The sequence below is a fragment of the Raphanus sativus genome, chromosome 5 (assembly GCF_000801105.2).
Source record: "Raphanus sativus cultivar WK10039 chromosome 5, ASM80110v3, whole genome shotgun sequence".
Taxonomy (NCBI): Eukaryota; Viridiplantae; Streptophyta; class Magnoliopsida; order Brassicales; family Brassicaceae; genus Raphanus; species Raphanus sativus.
In genome coordinates this window covers 15,902,771-15,912,008 of record NC_079515.1, presented here as the reverse complement: position 1 = coordinate 15,912,008, position 9,238 = coordinate 15,902,771, and the positions used below count along the sequence as shown (strand labels likewise).

Genomic DNA, 9,238 nt, shown 5'->3' with positions numbered 1-9,238 from the left:
CTGGACCACAATCAACCATTATCCAGTCCCCATTTGCACCTAAAGATTTCAAATTAAAAAAACATAAAAAAAATCCATGATTTCTAAAGAAAAAAAAATAAGAAAGAAAACAAAAACTCCAAAGAGCTTCTTTCTATATAAGCACACTAGCTCTCAGTAAATCGACATTGTATCTTCTCTTCTCCCTATCACACTACACAACATATCATGGCTTTCTCCACTAGAAACTTCATCTTCTTCTTCTTCACAACATTTGTTCTTCTCTCCACTCAAATCAATGCAAGAGACAGCTACTTCTTTGGAAAATTCCACCGAGAAATCCCCAAAGACCAAAACTCTAACAATGTCCTCTCTCCTGAGACCAGCGAGAAAACCACAGTAGAAGAATCCTTCCCTAACAAGAAAGAGCAAGAACTAGATCCAACCTTCCTCCCCGAGTCCGAAAATGGCTATGGCTTGTATGGTCACGAGAAAAGTACGATGAAAATTCAACAACAACAAAGAAGAGTTCAACAACAACAACAAAAGTACGATGAAAAATTCAACAGCGAGAATTTCTCCACTCCAAGCTTGAGCGAGACCAAAGAGTCATACAACAACTATGACGCAAAGTACCCAAAGAAGACGGAGAGTTACGACAATAACCGTTACAACAACGAAGAGTTCAACAACAACAAGTACGATGAAAACTTCAATGAGGAGTCATACTCCGAGAACAATGAAGACAAGAGAAGCTTCTATAACTCCAACGCTTACGGGACGGAGTTAGAACGTGAAACTCCGTACAAAGGTTACGGCCACAATTTGGAGAGACAAGGCATGAGTGACACAAGATTCATGGAGAAGGGTAACTACTACTACGACCTTTACAACGATAGAAACCACGGCCACTTCTACCGGAAACCTCATCAGAAAAGCCCTAACGGTTATTCCTACGGAAACAACAACTACAACAGCGAGGAGGAGAAGAGCTTCAAGGATCCGTACAATTCCAAGTGGGAGAAGAACATGATGAACGGACAGCCCGAGGGGTTTGTTGAGGAACAAGGAGATCAGTTCAAGCCTTGATGAAAATTTGTAGCATTTGATTTCCTCTCGAGATCTACACTCTTATTGGTGATTTTCGCTTATTTCAACTAAGTTATTTTACTTATGGTTGATTAGTCAAAGTAAATCTTTGTTATCATTACCATCAATCGAAAGAGAAAGGGGTTTTTGTGTGTGTATTTGAAAGGGATTTTTGATCTTTTATGTTTGCTTTGCATTAATGTTCTAACAAAAGCAAGTTAGTCTTTTTTTTTTTTGAAAAACAAAAGAAAGTTACTCTGTTTAAAAAAAAAAGTTACTCTATGGTGCTGCTTTGTGTTACTTCCTTCTGTTAATTTCAACTAAGTTATTTTACTTATGGTTGATTAGTCAAAGTAAATCTTTGTTATCATTACCATCAATCGAAAGAGAAAGGGGTTTTTGTGTGTGTGTATTTGAAAGGGATTTTTGATCTTTTATGTTTGCTTTGCATTAATGTTCTAACAAAAGCAAGTTAGTCTTTTTTTTTTTGAAAAACAAAAGAAAGTTACTCTGTTTAAAAAAAAAGTTACTCTATGGTGCTGCTTTGTGTTACTTCCTTCTGTTAATATCAGCTAGACAGCTACCAAAAACCCTTAAATTAATCACTTTTCTGATTTTTTTTATTTTTAAAACAAAATATTTTAGTTAAAAGACTTTACAGACATGATTAAAATGCGAACAAACGTGACTACTTTTAATGGTTTATAAATGGGGGGATGACCATTCCCCCTTGTTTAAGTGCAAAAGATACGCTTATAATTACTTGCACACCCAATCCAATATCCCCTATATATTAAAAGAAAAAGAGATGCATTGTCATTTAATGCATTCACATTAAGTTTGCCACGTGGCAGCTTTACAGCGATTTGAGAACAAATACGCTTACATGTCACGCACAGAGGGCTCTCGGCCAAACTCTACATAAACTACATAAATGCGTTCACACTATATACTATTTTACGTTTGTTTCAATATAAAACTCACATGCACAGTTCTACGGGTTATACAAAGTTCTACATAGAAAAATAATTTACAAAAAATCATTATTGTCTATGTTTATTTTATTTTTACTTAATTTATTTTAATAGAATAATATATTGCATGTGTTATTTTGAAAACAAAAAAAAGTCTTTTAGTGTTACGGTATCCCCTATATATTATTTAGGAATCATTTAAAAATATGAACCTTAGTTTTATAAGAATTAAAAAAGGACTCCATCCTATATGGAACTTGTGTATGCCTTCCATATCCTATTTCAAAGAATTCTAAAGCACCTTATATAAATTATAGTCTAAAAATTATACTCTCTAACATTACATTGATCGCATATATCTTTCCTTAAATAAAACATACGGAATTATCTAATGTGATTAAAATATATATACGGCAATTAATAATCTTAAATAATAAAGATTTGATAACAATTTGTATATTTTCTATCATTTTTGTTTAATTCTTTATTATTAAATAAATTAGATAATTACATTAGTGATGTAATAAAATTAGATTTTTTGTATATGTTGTATTTTGAATTTTTCAAAACGAGTATAAATTACTAAAACTTAAAAATCTTATATAAATTTTTGTGATCAAGGTTTAATTTTTTTATATTAGGATACAATGATTATAAGACCGTATGAATAAATAATTCTAATAGGTTTATATATATATTTTTTTTTTCATATCGTTTAAATTAAACTATACATCATATGAAAATACATACTAATATTTTGATATTTGCATTGAACATATATTGGAAAGTTAATATTTTAATTTTGAAATCTTCATTGTTTTTTTAAATGATTATAAATCATTCAAACTACTAAACATCCACATTAAAAAAAATCGTTGGTGTAAAATTTTGTTTTACAAATATGCAAATAATCATAAAATCATATGAGTAGAAATCTCATTTAATAAAATCAATACTAAAAATAATATCTATGCTAATATCATTTAAATTTCATTACATATTATATACGACAAATAAGAGTGATTGTTTTGATTTATTTACCCTAAAATGATTGCAAAAAAAGAGTGATCGTTTGATTTATATGTGCACACCAATTTATTACATATAGTAATTTATTTTTATTTGTTTAATATATATAATTATTATTTTATAATTTCATAATTTGCCGAAAAACAGAAAATAAGTAGTAAATATAAAATATTGTACAATATGATGTGTGCAATTGATATATGCAGTATATAATTTTCATATGTTTCAGTAAAATGAATGTTTGTATTAATTAGAAAGATTGGTGAATAAGCAAAGAAGGTATAAAATAATTAAAATTTAAAATTTAGTGTCAAATGATGATTTGTTTATGTTCTTATAAATTATATTTTTGTAACTAAAACAATACTAGAAAAATCAATTCGATTGAATTAAACAAACACAAACAAAACCAAAATAAAACGAACCAAACACAAACCAAACTAAATTAAAACTGAATCGAACACAATCCAAATCGAAATAAAACTGAACACAAATCAAACCAAACTAATTTGAATTTACTTTGGTTAAAGGTCTTTTAGACTTTAATAAACCAAATCAAACCTAAACCCATATTTTTTTTAACAAAATCTAAACATATAGTTAAATCAACATGTTTATCCCTTATAAAACCGAGATATTGTTGATTTGACATAATCTATCAATATTATATATTTTAAATATTTATCATAAAATTCACCCTGCGCAAAGCGCATGTCTTATCCTAGTCTACTCTATTAAAATAGAGTTATATTTTTATCTACTGATATAAGTTGTGATTTAAAATTGGATCTTTCCGAAAGTGTTACAATAATATTACATTGACGCTTATTTGATGCTTAATGAATCAACCTGAATATTTAAATCAGACCACGATCAGTAATATAACATAACTGATGTCTATAGTCTATATTATTACTTTTTTGGCATCAAACGGCGGTTATTCTATTACTGTATTTAGTCTATAGTCTATAGAGTTTATAAGTCTATATTTAGTTTAAACCAAAACCGTGGTTATATAATATTATAAGAACACTACAATATGTAATTCCTTGATGTATATCACACCATCCGTAAATACTCTTCTAGGATTGCAGGATAGTGCCTGATAGTTTGGATGAACATGTTTTCTTCACTTCATTTCATTACTTGCACCAAAACAAATTATTATGAGTCTGCTTCTGTTCAGATCATTAACTGGAACATAAAAATTGAAATAAATTCATATATTGTCAATTTTCAGCATACTAAACAACCACAATTTGAAAGTTTTCAACCTTTAATATGATATATCTATATGTATTTGTATCTGTAATATGGCATAATCCACGAAATCACCTTATCTTATAAACTTTCAGAAAACTCAATATTTTTTTTGAATTATGTTCATTTCTAAATAGTACTTCCTAACATAAATATGTATACGTTATTATAAAATTATTATCTATTCTATTAAAACAATAATATGGTCTATTGATATATGTGTGGTCTAATTATTTTAATACAATTATTAAAATCTTTTATTAACCATTTAAGAAAAATATTATACAAAAAACACAAATATAACTAAAAACATACAAATATAAAAATTAAATTTCTGAAAAATGTAAAATAAAATATATACCCGCCTTTTTAAGGGCGGGTCAGAATCTAGTTGTGTTTAGTTATTGATCTAGAAAACATATATCGGAATAAAATCGGAATGACGTCGCCACAAAAACCGATTGATGGCTGAGATGGGTACAACAGTTTACCAATTAGTTACTGGTCAGGTGTATAAATAGGGCTGGGCGTTCGAATACCGTTCGGCTTCGGATCGGGTATTTAGGATTTTCGGATATCCGAATTAGGTACGATACCTGTTCGGATTCGGATCGGGTATTTTGGATTTTTGGACATCCGAACTAGGTATAGAACCCGTTCGTGTATTTCTATACTTCAGGTCGGGTTCGATATTTTTACTTCGAATTTGGTTTTTTCGGGTCTGTTCGGAAATATAGATTTTGAAAGAACAAATATAAAATTTTCATTCTTTTAAGTTTATTGTATTCAAAACAATTAGCTTTCGATTAATTGAATTTTTGTTTTTTTTAATAAATTATATTATTAATAGATTTAAAGGTAACATTTCAAAAATAAATAAACCTTAATTTGGTTATTGTTTATAGAATTTGAATGTAATTTTGTTAACACATGAAACAAAAGTAATAGAATTTGGATGTAACTTTTATTAATACATGAAACAAAAAAGCTTGACATGTATTTTAAAAGAGTATTAAATCATTTTCTCCATGATTATATGTATATTATATGATCTTAAAGTATGTGTAACATCAATATAAATATTTTAAATAAAATAAGAGATATAAACTAGAAATATAAAGATAAGTATACATATGTTCGTTTATTTTCGGATATTTCGGATATCACCCGTTGGGGTTCGAATATCCAGTCTCTCCTAAATCAATCTCCATTCGGATATTTTGCTATTTTGATTCGAATTTCTTTTGGATCGAACCAGAGTTCGGATATCGGGTAAAATGCCCAGCCCCATGTATAAACATCACAAACCATATATATGTTACGTCATTTGAATACATAACTCCACTTTCATTGGATACTTTAGCAGTTTTTAATTTTTATAACAAAACACATGATTTTTATATATAGTTAACAATAAATCAAACACACAGAAAAACGCCAGAACACCAAATTTGTGTTTTTTTTGTATGCAAGGTGTCAACACAATACGCTTTAGTTTATTTCCGTTCGTATTGCGGTCTTCTATAGGAATTGTGGTCTTCGAAGCATATATGTAAGAGTGAAAGTTTTTGTTACCAATGTTGAATCTGTATACTCGTTAAATCTTGTGGTTATCAAAACATTAAAAAGTTTAAGAAAATGTATGGGTCTATATGTTCTATACTTCTTAGTCTTAAAAAGAACTTTTTGTTCATATAATAAAAATTGTTTATAATCCTTAAATACACAACATGATTTAGGTTTAATGGTGGTATACGGCCAGTAAAAGACAAAAGACACTTTAAAGTTCTAAGAGCATCTTTATCGCAGACGCTTAGTGTATTGCTTAGGGTTAATTTTAATTAAAAAAAAAGAAAAAAATAAGAAAGGCAAAGACAACGACGCTTAATTAAGCCCTGTGAAGCAATGACGCTTACTCGCGAAAACTCCGCGAAATTGGTTTTGTCTTCCTCCGGGGCCGCTGCTGCGGCATCGACGACCACGTCCTGGTTCTCAGGAATCGTTAGAGGCAAATCGGGAACGGGAAGCTATCGAAAAGCGCGTCGACGGTGGGAGGAGGAGGAAGTGGGGATTACGGTGGAACAATCAAAGGGAAGAACCAATTTCGCAGAGTTTTGTTCAAATACAGTCCCAAATCAATTCAGGTTTGCCCCTTTTGACATGTAAAAAGGTCTAATGAGAGTTTAAGTCAATGTTCAAAGCGATATGTGAGATTAAAGTTAATAGCTTGATTCTTGTTTTGTGAATTTTCATGGCTACTGGTATATGTCTAAGTTGGATTCTGGCTGTAACCAGCTTGCTCGTGTGTTGTTTTCACAAGAATTTTTCTTGGCATAAACATGTAGATTCTTGTTTTTGAATTGTCATGGCTACTGGTGTTTCTAAGTTTGGTTTTTGGTAGTAATAGCTTGTTTGTCTTTTTCCACTTGTTCAGAGATTTTAAGTCAATGTTCAGAATGTTCTTTTGAAGGATGCACAAGAGATTGACCAACTCATAAGCTATCTCATCAACAAAGAGAACTCTGAAGGTGTTGTTCTGCTTGGTCATAGCACTGGCTGCCAGGTGATTTTTTTAATCCCCAAACACTCTCGGTCATGGTTCTGAAAAGAAAAGCTATATTAGAAATTCTTTTTTCTCGGGTACTTTTGAAACAGGACATTGGGTATTATATGGGAACGAATGCTGCATGTTCCTGAGCCGTCCGAGCTACAATTTTGCAAGTGACAATTCTAGATTATGTGACTTGTATTTTCTCGCTCTTCTCTTAAAGCTATATCATATGTTTTGACTTTAATGTAGCTTTGATCATAATGTGTATTGCAATGTGTTTATGTTTGAAACTGTTGAATACAAAAAAATCCTAAGAAACTTGCAATGGAGGAGAAAAAGTATCAAGTTGCTTAGATAAGTTGTTTACCCAAAAAAACTCCTTAAATATTATTATTATGTAATTAAGCAACCTATTATGGGTTGTTGGGATAATGATGCTCTAAGGCACTTGCACTGAACTGAGAATCAAAGACAAGGAAAAGAAGACTCCGAGTTCCGTTAATCACGCCGACATAAAGGACAAAGTTAGTTCCCTCTTTTCCTTTTATGGATTCATCTATCTTATTAAAACAGAAACATTCTATTGGACCTAACATTTATTTTGTAAGTTTTTAAATTAAATACACCTTTATACTTTATAGTTAAACTTACATTAAATCATTAATGTTTCTTTCTTTATACTACTATCTATGTTTCCAAAGAATATATTTATTTATTTATACTACTATCAATGTTTCCAAACAATATATTTTTTATACTACTATCAATGTTTCCAAACAATACAATAATTAATCTTAGTTATGTTATATCTATCATTTTCTTTTTAAAATTTTGTAGAAACGTCATAATTTCATAAAATGTAAAATAATGAACTTTAAAATTTGGAGTATAAGATTACAAATTATGAAACTATTACAATTTAAATCAAATTAGATTACATATCGGTCATCCAACAGTTCAATCGGTTAGTCTCGGGTTTTAATAATTTTTTAATATAAATATTTTAAAAACCTAAATTGAATTGTCAGATCTCCGAATTAACCGGTATAATCACAATCGGGTTGAATTTAAAAATACTGATTTAAATGCAAAAATATTTTAAATACACACTTTTAAAAATTACCAAAATATTTGTTAAGTTATTTAGTGAAATTTTTCATCGTAAAATATTCCGCGCTTCCAAAGCGCGGGTCAAGATCTAGTTTATTTGTTAAACTTTATGAATATACTAGATACGGATCCGTGAATTAAACATATTTTATTTGATATTTTTATTATACAAACACATTAAAAAATATTTTTTCACATTAGTTCTTGAATTTTTCAGTATATAGTGGTAACTTATTTTAATAGTAATAATATGTTTTCTTCAGTATATTTTGATTAGTATTTCTATTTCAATAATCACAGTATTTTAAACAGTATATTAGTTTTTTTAACAAATATTTCACTTTTAATTATTTTTCAAAATAATGTTAATTGTAGTTGATTAAAACATATAGAACTGTGAACTCTTTATATTGTCTATATTGTTTACGACAAATTAAAAATAACACAATTCAAAATGTTAATGTTACACAACACCAATCAATATATATATATATATATGTATTATTCATTGTCAGCTAAATATCAAATATAGTGATAGATAAAATATCAAATTTGATTACTTTAGCATCAATGGTTTGAGTTTAACCTCTTTTCCTAAATATCATATGTTATTGAAAACTTCTTGATACATAATATTTTGTACAATACTATTGTCATTATATTTTAAAAGTCTGAAGCTCTGTAGTTATAGTTATTTTGGATAGTGCGGGTTATAACTATAAGACTTGACTTGGCAAATATAAACCAACTTTTTTTACGTTTTGATCTTAACTCTTGTTGATGGTCATTGAATAGCAAACTCATATAGAAAATTAATATATTTCAGTTTCTCTTCTATTCAAGTTTCCTCGGCGACCGGAATGACAGTTCTAAAGATAAAAATTTATTTTTGCACCTAACTTTCAATTAGGATTTCTGCTTCAATAATCATGTTGCTTAGGTCTTCTATTTGATTTAAATTCTTTAGTAACTTGACCTACAACAGCATAACCAATTTTCTTAGTAGCATGGAGAAATATATTTCTTCACATAACTTTCGGTTAGGATTTATGCTTCAATAATTAGTAACCTTGTTCCATTGCAAAGTCCTTCTATTTGATTTAAATTTCTTAGTATCATGACCTACAATAGCATAACCAATTTTATATGTCGATAAGAACAAACACACATAAGCATAATCATACACAAATATAATAGTCACATTAACTTCTCCCATTAATATACATACAACAGCATAACATCTATA

General features: G+C 29.1%; 1 long non-coding RNA gene and 1 pseudogene across 1 annotated transcript; both read left to right on the top strand.

Annotated features, from left to right (window-relative positions):
* Nucleotides 1–1,222, top strand: LOC108857684 (protein E6-like; annotated as a pseudogene).
* A 4,962-nt stretch (nucleotides 1,223–6,184) lies between these two features.
* LOC108860632 (uncharacterized) lies at nucleotides 6,185–7,234 on the top strand. The gene is made up of 3 exons (XR_001950723.2): nucleotides 6,185–6,475; nucleotides 6,766–6,894; nucleotides 6,987–7,234. It is a non-coding gene; the product is annotated as an uncharacterized LOC108860632 (long non-coding RNA).
* The last annotated feature ends 2,004 nt before the right edge of the window (nucleotides 7,235–9,238 follow it).